Here is a 15,730-nt window from a genome sequence, read left to right on the forward strand (position 1 = left end):
ATATAATCGGAAATATTCTTTTGATATTAGAACCGAATATACAGGCCATAAAAACTATAGGTTACTGAACTCCAAATGACGCATATTCGGTAGGAAATGATCCATCTCTGTTTCCGAATGTTAGTTATTCGGTGGATAGGTACTTACTTTGTTTTCCGATTATATATAATCGGAAATATTCATTTGATATTAGAACCGAATATACATGCCAGAAAAACTATAGGTTACTGAACTCCAAATGACGCATATTCGGTAGGAAATGACTCATCTCTCTTTCCGAATGTTGGTTATTCGGTGGATAGGTACTCAGTTTTATTTCCGATTATATATAATCGGAAATAATGTTTGGAAATTACTACCGAATATACACAATCTATTTACTAAAACTTGGTTTCTTATGTATATAGGCATGGATCTATGACCACTTCCCTATCCTGAAGTTGGCCGGAGAGAACCCGGGGTGGTGCAAAGGTACTCTTAGAGGAACAAAGTATATATTTGAAGACAACCGTTCTAGGACAAAAGAGCAGCAGTTGATTCGCATGAGGGAGATTTTGGACCAATTGAAGGCCTCAGACGTATGCTTTGATCCATACAAGGAAGATCGATCCAATGGGCATATAAATGTTCGGTCGGACTTTTCCCTTTATTTTGGACCATTGTGGCACCCCACAGGATATGTGATGTATAACCCCTCTAGGGTGATGCGACAACACGGGTATATACAACATTAACCTGTGGAGAAAATGGGGGATTACTACAAATTGGAGTTTGAGTTGTGCTCTTCTAGTGGTGATAATCTCACGATTGTTCACACAGGCCCACCTACTATTCTTGATAACTGGGATAAGAGGAATGACTTCATTATCGACACTGGTAGACGAACCACCCGAGGTGATGAAAATTCTCCAGACTATATGAGTTGGTATAACAAGGTATCACATCCTTTGGTTATCCGTGAAATCAAATCCAACACTACTGCGGCGGGTTCAAGTTATAATTGTATCATCAAAGACAAACCAGCTGGTTATGATAGACTGGTGCGTGTTCTTATATTTTTGTTCATTTTATATTATTCCTATAAATCTTAGGTAATTACCGTTTGATGTTATGTCATTACGTATAAAAAACAGGTGAATAGGTTCAAGCGTGTTTCCAAAATGTTAACTGCATGCCTGAAGAGCGGAGATCCCATGCCAGCTGAGAAGATCAAATAGGCTAGAGATCTAGTTGATAATATGGATAACGAAGATTATGCTCCCCAGTTTGGGGAGAAAGTCACGAAGAGGCATCCGTCCAAGGTGGCAGTATCAAAGACGGGTAAAAGAACTCGAGCTTCATCGAGCGCTGAAGGTGCTCAAACCCGTGGTCGTGCAGGACTGGGAGGTAGTCACGGTCGTAAAGTAAAGAAGAGCAGATAAATGACAATGATTTTTGTTGTACATTCGGAAATTTGGGTAACTAAGTTAGACAAGTTCAAATGACAATGATTTGTGTGGTACATTCGGAAGTTTTGGTAACTAAGTTAACTTCCGATTATTTCAAGTTCAAAATTTGAAAAGTATCAGTTTTTCCCAAATTCTAATTTTTGGGCCATCGTACATTCGGGACTTTATCAAAAAAAATTATCCTCCGAATATTACAATTTCAAAACAAACCATGCCATGGCTCTAGGTGGTTCCAAGGGACAATATAGAAGGTTAAAAAACCCATATTCGGAAGTTTTGGTAACTAAGTTAACTTCCGATTATTTCAAGTTCAAAATTTGAAAAGTATCAGTTTTTCCCAAATTCTGATTTTTGGGCCATCGTACATTCGGGACTTTACCAAAAAAATTATCCTCCGAATATTACAAGTTCAAAACAAACCATGCCATGGCTCTAGGTGGTTCCAAGGGCCAATATAGAAGGTTAGACAACCCATATTCGTAAGTTTTGGTGACTAAGTTAACTTCCGATTATTTCAAGTTCAAAATTTGAAAAGTATCAGTTTTTCCCAAATTCTGATTTTTTGGGCCATCGTACATTCAGGACTTTACCAAAAAAAATTATCCTCCGAATATTACAAGTTCAAAACAAACCATGCCATGGCTCTAGGTGGTTCCAAGGGCCAATATAGAAGGTTAGACAACCCATATTCGGAAGTTTTGGTAACTAAGTTAACTTCCGATTATTTCAAGTTCAAAATTTGAAAAGTATCAGTTTTTCCCAAATTCTGATTTTTGGGCCATCGTACATTCGGGACTTTACCAAAAAAAATTATCCTCCGAATATTACAAGTTCAAAACAAACCATGCCATGGCTCTAGGTGGTTCCAAGGGACAATATAGAAGGTTAGACAACCCATATTTGGAAGTTTTGGTAACTAAGTTAACTTCCGATTATTTCAAGTTCAAAATTTGAAAAGTATCAGTTTTTCCCAAATTCTGATTTTTTGGCCATCGTACATTCGGGACTTTACCAAAAAAAATTATCCTCCGAATATTACAAGTTCAAACAAACCATGCCATGGCTCTAGGTGGTTCCAAGGGCCAATATATAAGGTTAGACAACCCATATTCGGAAGTTTTAGTAACTAAGTTAACTTCCGATTATTTCAAGTTCAAAATTTGAAAAGGATCAGTTTTTCCCAAATTCTGATTTTTGGGCCATCGTACATTCGGGACTTTACAAAAAAAAATTATCCTCCGAATAATATAGTCGTGTTTAGAAATACCAACTTAATCGGTAGATAAAAATTTAAGTTCGATACCGAATATCTTATTCGGAGGGAATACGTGTATCGTTAGCAACCGATTGTAGTGCATCATTGATATGAAACCTCAACGGCCATATTTTCAGAAACCTCAACGGCCATATTTTCAAAAATTAGATCCGTTGGAACTCTAATCTATATAAGGAGGGTAACCCCTCTCAGTTATTATTGAGTAAAAAATCAGAATGAAAAACCTTTTCAATGTCAAGTCCATCATCAATCGAAAACATACTTCGAAGATGCAAGCGAACAACTACATCAATTGCAGCAATGGAAGAAGAAATACAAAAAAGGAACAAACAACCCAAAAAAAATTAAACCATCGTTAGTGGCAACGAAGGAGGAGGAAGAGGAAATCAAGGCTAAGAAGCGTGGTCAAGAACAATTCCATCATGGAGAAAGATTAAAACAAGTTGAGGAAGAGACCAAATGGATAAAAAATTATTACATTGTGAAAGATCTACCCAAAGAACAGCAGGACGATCGTATATTTTGGATTAACGTTTCATTGGGTCCTTTTGTTGGTAAGTAAAATAAGCCACGCTAAAATTATGAACCATCCCATGTTTCTTCAAGGTTGCACCATGTTATAAAATTGTGCACCGAGTACAACCGTATTCTTGGTAGGCACATAGACGACAGGTTTGCGGCATAAGATGCTTATTCCAAGTGGAGAGGAGAGTCGTTTCTACATTTCGAAGCCGCGTTGATTGTTGCATCTCGGACTGGGAAAAAAGAATAGCATGTGATGTTTGAGTGCTGTAAATTCAAATTTTTAATATTAATCGGCGGTTTGATAAAATATGGAATTCCCGAATATGATTAATCGGATTGAAGTGTTATAATACTGTTGTTCCGATTACATAGTTTCAAAAAAAAAAATATAGCCGTGCCTCGAAATATCCACCAAATCGGTAGATAGATATTTAAGAGTTCTACCGATTATAATATTCAGAATCAAAACGTGTATCATTACCAACCGATTATAATATTCGGAATCAAAACGTGTATCAAAGAGCCCGATTCCTACATTCGGGAGACAACATTGTATTTTTTGCGACCGATTAAATCATATATCTTCACAAAAAAGTTTCCAAAAAACTTGTACAAATTACATGTTCGAAAAAAAAACGATCAAACATCGTCATCATCCGAGGGGATCAATTCAAGTAACTCAGCGGGAAAGTTGTTGTCCATAACGCGATCCCAATCAACCATGTTGGACTCATATTGTTTCACCCAATCCTTGCAATGGTTCATCGGGAAGTAAACCGTGCCACTTACTCAACGGAGGTAACGGACAATCTTTCTTTACTCTTAAACCGATAAAATGCATTTCATTCACAAATGCCATTATGATTCTTCTATCTTTAACCGACTCGTCGCAAGCCGTACTTGTGGGTGCAAACGTCATGCTAAGTCCATACATAGGAGGAACAAATAAATGTACCACGCAATTCAAAACGTCCGCTAGGAGATATCCAAATTTAGGCATTGTCATCCAAAACTTGGATCTGATTGTCTTCAATCCCTTTCGGCACTTCACACGCGCAACTAAGTCTTTGAACTCTTGTTCTTTGTCGTATATATCTCCTCGCCTCATCATCTCCATATAAAAACCCTTGTCCTTCACTAGTTGTACCGCCATCTTATTTCTTAAATATTGGCATTGGGTGACATCTTCGATATCCGCCTCTCTAAAGTAACCCATTTGTTCCGTAGCAACGTGAAACCCACAATTTCCATCCCCATCAACCTCGTCGGTCGACAAAACAAATGGAATGATAAGTGGAGGGAGTTGTTCCAAATACTCTTTGTATATTGTATATGTGGATCGATTTGGTCTTCCATTAAGATCTCTAGGGCAACGAAGAGTACCTTTTCCTCTTTTATAGTAAGAATTTCCATTGGTTGGGTTTGTTGCGTGGCGTTCATTTGCTCAACAACTTCTTCGACAACATTGGGTTGACTTACTTGAGAAGGCTCTGTAGAGATCTTTGGCCTTACTTGTCGGGTGGTTGGTCCACTTTGATCATTTCTTGGACGACCTCTTTTCTTAGGTTCCGGCTCATCTTCAAATTCGGCTTCCGAACGCTCGTGCCTAGACAATATTCTTTTATTAGACAAATACTCCTTCAACTCTTTTCTTTGGATGGTCCTCGACACTTCGGTGTTCGGCCTACCGGTGTTCTTTTGCTTAATAGGTTCATCAACCTCCCTTAAACAAGGGTGAAGGGCTTCCTCCAAATTATGCATCAATATTTGCTTTTTGGTGCCGTTTGATGTAGCGTAACGCTCGGCTATTCGTGCACACAATTCCGACTCCAAGAAAGACGGACCATCAACTACCGGGGTGTTCGGAGTGAAATTTAATTGCTTCCAAAATGGGTGAATATCATCGATGTCAATCACTTCAACATACCTACCCAACTTATGACGACACGGGAGTCCAATACCTATCATATCCTTGCAAACACAAACCGTATTCTCGTCATCATAAGTTTTATATAACTTCAATTGTTTCATCATGCGATTTATTGCCCATCTTGAAACTTTATGAACAACTCCCCTTAGAAGCAATTTTTCCTTAATATGTTCCATCGGGAATTGGTGTACACTAAATTGCATACATTTCCTAATCTTTACGAGATCACGATTGGTGAATTCATGGATTGCTTCTTGGATCGACACAACTCCATTTTGACTACCAATTAGTATTTTCTTTAGTCGACCATGAGACCCCTCCGCAATGCTTGTCGCCTCGTTCTTGAAGTTACGATATTCATATGTCCATGCAAACACAAACCTCTCCTTAATCGTTAACCATTGTTTTTTACAATACTCAACCGGTTTTGGGTAGTCCGTGCCGTATTCATCCTCAAATTTCTTCAAGTTACATTCGTAAATTTCCTCGGTCATCGACCAAACGATTTTGTCCCATGCTTTCATGAACATTTTCCAAATAATTCCATCCTCCTTCCACTTTTCTTCAAACCTATCCTCTTCCTTACGTTCTTCCACGGTTAATTTACTAATGCGCTCATCCTCTTCCTTTGACCTCTTGGTACCCTTCCTTGGTCTTTTAGCTTGGAAATGATGATGGCAATTGGTTTTGAGATTGCATTGAATGTGCCACGTACATTGCAAGTTTTGGGCTTCCGGAAACACTACCGCTATTGCATGCATTAAGGCTTGATCGTTATCCGTTACAATAACCCTTGGAAAATTATCACCGTTATAAATGGACCTCAACGTCTCCAACATCCAAATGAAACTCACATTGTTCTCATGATCCATTAAACCCGATGCAATCGTAAACGTGTTTTTGTCCGAAGTATGGCAAGCAATGTTCAACAACGGCATGTTATACTTTTTTGTCTTATAAGTAGCATCTATCAACAAAATTTGATGAAAGCATTGAGACAATTGGATCATTTCGGGATGTGCCAAGAAAATACGAACCACTATACCATCCTTTTCTTCCCTTCTCAAGGTGTAGCCGTGTAACTCCGCTAACCACTCCGATTGTTGCATCACCGTTTTACCATCCCATTCAGTCCTTTTGATCGTATATAGGGCCGACTTAATTGTAGACAAAGAAGACAAGTTGTCGGGGTCGTCCGCCTTTATTTTACTCAAGATCGCACTCGCTTTTTGGATCCGCATAGACCTCACCGTCTGCATTTGATGTGGTTTTAACTTGGCAACCATTACATGTCCAATTAAATCCAACGGATCATCATGGTTGTGACAACCGTTATCAACTTTATACATTTTATACTCTTTACCTTTAATACCATCGGGATTATAGAAGACAATCTTAAATGGGCATCCTATTTTCTTGGTATTGCTTCGGTATTTCCTATTCGTCTTCCTTACGTACTTAATATTCTTTCCCTCGTGACTCTTTCGCGTCCCACCTCGCTCACAAATCATTTCAAATCGAGTGTCACTAACATGATTATTTTGAACTACCACTCACATGTTATCTTTTGCCTTGTTCATAAGCCATTCCTTTGCCTCCTTCTTACTTCCAAATGTCTAAACGTGCATAAAACAAAAAAAATCTAATAAGCATAACCATTTAACATATAAATTTTGAAAAAAAAAGTAGTAATGAGTATACCAAATCGTTTGCATAGTATAGGGAAGTGTCGGGCCTCAAATAGAAATCATCAACAAACTATTCAACGGCCTGCATATGAAAGCAACAAATTATTATACAATAATCTGAGGTTATTAAATAAGTCAAACTGCCGAATATACTATATTCGGAATCCTATCGGTTACCCAAAACACCCGATTTATGCAAATGAATGTACACAGTTTACTGAGTGCAAAAAATGATATAATCGGAAGCTAAAATATATAGTAAAACAGCCGAATATAAATAACCGAGAGATAACTTTAATCGATAAACATCTGATTTTCAAGTTTTCGAAAATTTTATTTTGAGGCCACTGTTATATTCGGCAGTCAAATAATGTTAAAATATTACCGATTGTAAAGGATAAGAATACTGAGTTTTGAAATTTTTTGAGGAATTCGTTTTTGGGGCCATTCGGGGGTAAATAACTCTACATAACTACCGAATGTAGATTTTTTGGAAAACCAGTTTGGGGTTTTTTCTCATATTCGACAGTAAACTACTATCTTGGAACTACCAAGTATACATATTTGGTACTCAGTGTGTTATATTCGTAAGTTTAATCGAGAAATTATCTACCGAATCTGGGTAGTTCATGGCATTCAATTCATGCAATAATCGGTTTTTCTTGTTTACAAAAGCACACAAACGCATGCAAATCGAGTATTTGAGTTTCTTAACACAAGACCTGTGTTTTACATGCATCGTTAGCTTCAATATCAGACGATTCTCCATTTTCTTCCATGAAAGGGTCGTCTAGGTTTTCCTCTCCACAAAAGCTTGGATCATTCAACATATACCCCAAATCGTCTTCTCTAAACGGTCGTGAACCTCAACATTTTGTTCTTCGCCATGATTCTCACCTTCTTCTTCATATCCATCCTTTTTTGTAGTGATAAAATGGGTTTTCCCTTTTTTCCTTCACCTTCTTCTCTATAACTCTAACAACTCAAAAATGAAAAAGAAATGGAAAAAATGAAACAAAAATCATTCTAATACTGCACTGACTACAATCGGAAGTCTGGGTAATATTTTGGCTTCCGATTGCAGTCGGAGGATAACAATGTTATCATATCCTCCGAATATATAAGGGTAATTTCGCCATTACGAATTACGTGAGATAAGGGCTGATTACATTTTCCCTTTGGGTGACCTTTTTTGTTTTATTGATGGCCCCTAAATCCTTTTGAGTGGCCCCTAAAAACGCGAGGTAATTTAAGTGAAACACAAAAGAAAAAAGAAACGGTTGTTATAAGGTCCTTACTGTTTCAAGCGTATATAAGCCTATAAATATTTGAAACACAAAAGAAAAAAGAAACGGTTGTTATAAGATTAGGCATCTCCTTAAATAGCACCGAGGCCTTTTAGATTAAAACCCCACACCTGCTGCAACAGGTGGTCAAGTGGGGACAGTATCAGTGTTATGTGGTCGGGCCCAGAAGTAGGGTCCGACGGTCCGTGAAGATCCTAACAACTGGTATCAGAGCGTATGGTTGAGGCTACTCTCCGAACGGAGAAGTGGTTGTGTATGTCACCCGGTTTAGGGCGCAAGTGGAGTCAAACTCAAGGTGGAGCAGGCATGGCCCAAAGTAGAGTTGGCGCTCAAGGTGGAGTTAGTGCCACACCCCATTAACTCAGGTGGAGCAGGATTCTATGGTGGGCAAGGTTCTGCTCAAGGTGGAGTTAGTGCTAGCCTTCCCATTAACTCAAGGTGGAGTAGGATTCTAGGGCGCGTAGTCACAATAATCATGTTCGATGGGTAGTTATACGGACGGTGATCATACGGTGGAGTATGATTGGATTGGTGAGGTGGTTTAATCTCGCCAAGGTGGAGATTAAACCAGTATGTGGCTCGATAAACACCACATATGTATAGCTAGGATAGTCTCACATGGAATAAGAGGAGTACATGTGGCGCTTAATAAGCTTGGGCATCTCCTTACATAGCACCGAGGCCTTTTAGATTAAAACTCCACACCTGCTGCAACAGGTGGTCAAGTGAGGACAATATCGGTGCTATGTGGTCGGGCCCAGAAATAAGGTCCCATGGTCCGTAAAGATCCTAACACGATTTTGGGGTTTGTTTTTTCTCCTGCTTCTCAAAAAAGAAAAATGGTGGTTGGGATATCCGAGAATTATTGATTCCATTGTGATAACAAAATGCAGTTGTATCCAGAAAAACTGATAAGAATAATGTAAAAGCACCCTTGCTTTTTTTATTTTGGTTATAATTTGTTCTGGTATTAGTGACTTTTGTATTCCATTCGAATGATACATTAGTAGATGTACAATTTGCCGTGTAATTCTTATGTTCATGACAATCTGGAACACAATCCCCGACCTTTTCTTACTAATAATTAAGTAATAATACAATATGTCGTGATCTTGCAAGAATTTAGTGTGTAGTACTAACGGAGGTCATTGTCCCTCTTGTTGTCCTTACAGAGGGTGAATAATTTGATTCCCACTAGGAAAAATGTTATTAGGTGGAATTCTCGTAATCCCTTCAATAGGAAGGAAATTCCCTTTGATTCCCACTAGTAAAAATCTCGTTTCTTTGGTCAGCAATGATTTCTCGTTATAAATTCGCCTCGCCTGCATGATCATGTAGCAGAGCATGCTAGAGATTGTGCCTTTCCAGCTGCAGATGCAGGGTCCAACGTCCATTATCAACTTCATTGGCGGTTTGAATTAAGGTAACTGTTTATTAATTAATGTCTGAAATTAGTGGGTTGCTTGTACCATTTGCAATCCATTTTCAGTTCCTTTGATTGGTGGTGATAATTCTTGTCTTAGTACTATTAACGCGTTTTTCTTCTCGGCAGTAGTCCCTAGTCAATAAAAGAGGCCAAAAGGGAAAGGTGAAAGTTGTGAGGCAACTTTTATCTCCTGATCATATTAGACCCTAGATACTCGACCGCAGACCCTAGATACTTGACCACAATTAGGCTTGTCGTCCGAGTGGAAAATAAATAAAGCAAGATGCTCGACTTGGACTCAAACTTTAGTCATTTCATACGAAATCACTAAGTGCGAATTCGTGCACACTCTTTAACGAGTGTATATTTCACATTTTAATATCTATTTTTGATTCAATTTATGGAGTTATGTAACGAGGATTGTGATTTTAAACATGAAGAGTAATGGGGTCATCAGTAAAATAACCAACCGATCATAAAAATACGTGAAATATACACTCGTTAAAGAAGTGTGAACAAATTTGGACTCGAAATCACTTTATACTATATAACACCTTATATAATGAAATCATCACTTGAAATCAAAAGAAATATATTGCTCAGATTAATCATTAAAAATGTTGCTAACGGTAACCTAAGTTTATTTTGGGCAACACACTTGTGATAGGATACTTATTGAACAGATAAGACCCTAATTATATACTCCACCACAAAAAAACCTTATCGTCTGTGTCTATGGACAAAAATGAAGCATATATCTCCCATCCAAAACCTCTCGCTGGGTGACGTTGCATATTTTTTCCAAAAATAATAATATTCAGTTGACTGGAAATTAACTAAGTCTTCTAAATCAAACTGTAGAATCAAAATATCGCACAATATATTTGTTAGTGTGCGAGATGTAATCATTTCCTTAGCATGCAAGAATGTAACACAAGTGCGAGAGAACTTAGCACAGGTATAAGGCAGAAGTTAGCACAAGAATGAGACAATATAAACTGTCATTCACTATGTAAACACATATATAAAGAGAAAAGCAGGAGAGAGGGAACACAATTTAGGGAGGACACACACTTTAGGGAGGACACATTAGTAGAGAGATAAAATAAAATTTGTATATTTGTTATTATTTCCTTATTCTTCATTCATCAACTTAGAGCTCCAAATACTCATTAGTGGAGTCTCAATATAATCCATATGTAATTCAATAATCATAGTGAAACCTAACCCGTGGATGTAGATCAAATTGATAGAACTAAGTAAATCTTGTGTCATATTTTATATTTCCGTTATCTTTATCTTTATTTTCATATTAAATAAGTTTAGATTTAGAAATCATAATCATGATAGTACAAAAGATGTGTTGTAGGAATCCTGCAACTACATTTTTGGCGCTAGGAACACTACCTGCTGCTTGTTGGATCCAAGGAAATCAAAGAAATCGACTAATGTGGAGTGTGGATCTATAAAGTTAATGGGCGAAAATGGGAATTTCAGCTAAGGATTTTCTTCTCCAACAACAAACACCATCAGCCGTTCAGAAATCACATGCCGAGATGTATTACGAAAGAAAGCTGCAATCAGAACTTCCATCAATGATTAAATCCAACAAGACGACATCAAAAATCAATTCAAAAGGATATTTCGTCCTCTCAATCCTTTAATTTTATCTTTAATAATCAGATCTGATGGCTTAATACATAAAAATTTTGAAAAAAGTTTTCATAAAAACCCAACCTGTTCTTCATCAAAAAAACGAATTTTCTCTTGAAAACAATATCCAAAACAAGTTTTTCTTAAAAGATTTACAAAAATCAAAAGTTTTAGCTAATTTGAGGATTTTTTCCGTGAGCGAAGTTTACAAATTACTAGGAAAATTAATTGTGTACACTTTTTAGATTTTAGGGCATGTTAAGAGACAGGAGAAGAAGAAGGGACGAAGAAAAAGCTAAAACAAAGAGCGAAGATAAAAGAAGAGGATGGATGAAACTGCACAACCAACAGTACGGAGAAGAGAAGAAGTTGATGAGAGATACAAAGGACGACAACAAGGAGTAAGTTATGCGAAGCCTACTGCATCAACACAAACAGGAACTGGAACAGATGGTCATAAGCGAAGGCAAGGAGTTTGGTGCCATGAGAACGATTCTCACCCAAATCCTATTTTTTACATATTTTTTCAGAACATCAAAGAGAGAATATAAGTTAACTTTCAGTATTGTGTAAGGGTGCACACGGTACGGTTCGGCTCGGTTCTTGCCGAGACCGAGTACCTGTATCTTACACCCTTCGGTACCAAAAAAATGGACCGGTCCCGGTACCGAGTACCTCGGTTCCGGTCAGTACCGGTACCGGTTCCGGTTCCATTTCAGGGGAAAAAAAAAACAGAAATCTATTGCCCTGTTTTTTACTTTTTTACCTGTTTTTTTACCTATTTTTCAATATCTCAAAGCAACAACTAATAAGTAGCAATATTAATAGCAAACCAAACAAACAATGTCTTGAAAATCTTAAAAAAGAAGTAGCAGTAGTCACAGACACACACTAAGTCTTGAAAATGAGAAAATATGATAAAAGAACAACTAGCAGTGCTGCAGTAGCCTTGAATATTGATCTTCTAATCCATGTCAGCAGCACTTGTGGTGTCATCATTGTTGATAGGACCAAGTAACGCTGCAAAAAAATAATAATAGCAGTTAGTAACCATTAGACTATATCTATTACTGCCAAACACAAGTAATAATGTAATATGTTACCTTCTTCAGTTTCAACATCATCATCTGATATGTAATCAGATAGAAGATCAAGTTGTATTGGCTTCCTTAGCCAGCTTTGTGTGCAAAGCAATGCCTCAACTGTCCTTGTAGATAAAGAGCTTCTACAAGGACTTAAGACTCGCTTTCCTGTGCTAAAAGCAGACTCAGAGGCAACAGAAGACACAGGAATGGCTAATATGATTCCCATTCTATAGAAGAAGATAAAAATGTTCTACTGTTATGAAATTGTAAAGTTCAGGATTTTTCTACCTTGTGCAATTGATGCAGTCCTGCGGCTCCTGCCTTTGATAATGTACCTTGATTTTACTTGTCAGGCAATTGCTCTCAATTGGTCTCAATCTTTGGCCTGTAGAGTGGGGTAATGTAGCTTATGATCAGCAAAATCTGGCAACTCATTGCTTATAAATTGCCACTCTTAACAATGACTGACCCAATCTTATACAGTCAATTAAAAACTCGTATAGGAACACTAAATTTGGTGGTTAAGCTCAAAATTATAAAAAGATGCATTGAAATTGTATGATAAAATGCCTGTTCTACTTCGATTTCCCAGAATTAAAATTAAAAGCTAATGAAACACAATTAGCCAGGAATTCAACAAACCCAAAATAGAGACACGGAAACAAAAGGCAAGAATACTTACAGAGGTAAGAGTGGGTATATATAAACACATAATCATTGCATGTATATTATGTGTTTATATATACTTGAGAAGAGTTGATTTGATCAAAATGTTAAAGAAATTGACTAAAAATTTTGGCAACTCATCGCTTATAAATTCATGATAGTTCCAAAACTTCCAATTGAAAGATCAAAAAGCAAGATGTTTGAGGAAACTGGGCTACACAAGGTTCTGTGAACTGGTTATCTAATTACTTGTGAAAATCCATACAAATACCTCTGGAAGTGAACAATTTAGCTTTCTATTGTTAAATGTTAACATTTTATCGGCATTCACAAAACTAAAAAACAACTATTAGTCTATTACAGAAATTTTTAGGTAACCCTAGCTTTAGAATAGCATTTCCATCTTCACGGCTAAACTACTGCTCATGAATCAAAGATCTAAAAGCAAAAGAAATCATCCAAAAATGTGACAGAACACTAAAAGCCTAGATTTAGTTTCAGAAGTGTAAAAGAAACAACATCCATATGAAGAAGAAAAAGATCTTACGGTGATTGCAGTGAATCCTTTAAGCTGCTACTCGCTATGAAGGTTTGGTGGGAGATGAAGAAAATCCTTTAAGCCGCTACTCGCTAGAGAAAACAAAAATCCGTTAATGTCAATCACAGATTCACAGACATGCATACAAAAATTAAAATCAAAAAATTAAAAATTACTTACCACCGGAATTGTTCTTCTAATTTTCTTCACACCGGAATTAAAAACGAAGAGACAGACGAAGTAATACGGTTTGATTAAATTTTTAATCGTTTGATTGAAGGTTAACAGAGAAGATGAAGATTAGAAGAAGGGGAGAATTTCTTCTCCTTCTCAGAGAGAAGTACTGAGAAGAGGCGAGAAAAAACTAAGGGAACTGAAACCCTAATCTAATAATGTGAGCTTATATACCCCCTATTAATCCAATGGCTGAGACAGATCCCTTATCCCCTAAATCTAACGGTCAGAATTATTCGGGACTTCGGTCCGGTACGGGACGGTTCATGTGTTGGACCGTGTACCTGTACCCCCATAGCTCGTTTCCTATTTTTGGGACCGGTACTTGTACCTTGTACCTCGGTTCGGTCCAAAATCAGGTACGGTTCCATCGATTCCGGTTCGGTCCGTCAGTCCGGCTCGGTTCCTGTGCACCCTTGGTATTGTGCGTTAGTTTCGCACTGAAGAAGAAACGAAGATGGTTCACATACAGGAGTATGAGTTTGATGTCACAAGATTAATTCTCATCGCACGCGTGTTTTTCTCATACATTTTTTACCACTACCAAAGGAGAAGATAAGGGTTAAAACATCAGCTATGTGCGTTCATTTCGCACAAAAGGAGTCTGCACAGTTGGCTCAGAGCGAAGAATATGAGTTTGCATTAATTTCGCACAAAAAATGTCAACTTTCGATAAGATGGTCAGTCAAGGAATACGCAAGCCACAAATTCAGAGTTCAAATTCTATCTCCTACACATATTTTTGCAGAATTTTTCTAAAAAGAGGTTATCATCGCAACAAAACATACTAAGAAGAAAAGGCAACAAGACCTTATAATAAGACCTTAATAAAAGGCATCATAAATGATATTTATTATCAGATTGGCTAGGAATCCGAATGTGGCATGCAACCTAGTTCGCATACATGCAAGAGGCACAAGAATATATACAAGTAAGACCTATCGCACGTCATAGTCGGAGAATCTAGAAGGCATGACTCAAGAGAAGGCTACACCGACCCAGAAACTTGAGTCATGGAGATTTGGGGTGAGAAAAACGATGATGCCCATCCGGAAGAGGCACCTTAAAATTTCAGTCTATGATAATAATCTTAGATTGAGTGCCTAAGGTGAGAAAGTCTCTTCCAAGGAATGCTATTACATAACCCCCTTTTAGGACTTGGTAAATTATCACTCTGAAAACTAAACCTGTTCTTGATAAGCATAAAATAAGTTGTTACAAATGAAGATTGCTACTGCGACGTTATTAGTGTTTGCAATATTATTTGTTTCATCTATTGCATTTGCTTCACTTACTCATAAAAAACAATTACAGGTAGTAGTAGAAGAAGAAATTGATGCACTCTTAAAGAAGGAATGCATTTGTTTCATCTATTGCATTTGAATTAAGCTAACCGTTATCATTGGTGTTTATTATTCTATTCATTCCCTACAAGAAACTCAATATATCGCAACACTCTATAGTTATGGCATAAATCTCTACTAGTGTCGCGATAACCTATGTAGCAAGAAGTCTTTTTTGCAACATCAATCTTATTGTTGAAGCAAGAGATTATACTTTTTTGCCACACATTTTTCATATTATTGCTACAGTTGTGCGACAAAAGTTTCATTTTACAACAGTAAATTATAGCTTTTAGCTGCGGCTGAAAAGTACTGCGATTAGAAATTTACTTTTACAACACCTATATTGAAGGTGTGACAATATATGGTGTAGCAATAGGTATATTTTCTCGTAGTGATATTAATGTCTAGAATTAGTGGGATGTTGATACCATTTGCATCCATTTTCAGTTCCGTTGATTGGTGGCGATAGATCTTGATGTTCTATTAACGCGTTTTTCCGGGACAAAGTAAAAACAAAAGAGGAAAAGGAAAAGTCAGAGTTGTGACATTGAACCACACATTTCCAAAGTAGCAGATCTTTCAAAGATTATCAGTTGACTGAAAATTAA

Source organism: Papaver somniferum, unplaced genomic scaffold (assembly GCF_003573695.1).
Source record: "Papaver somniferum cultivar HN1 unplaced genomic scaffold, ASM357369v1 unplaced-scaffold_107, whole genome shotgun sequence".
Lineage (NCBI taxonomy): Eukaryota > Viridiplantae > Streptophyta > Magnoliopsida > Ranunculales > Papaveraceae > Papaver > Papaver somniferum.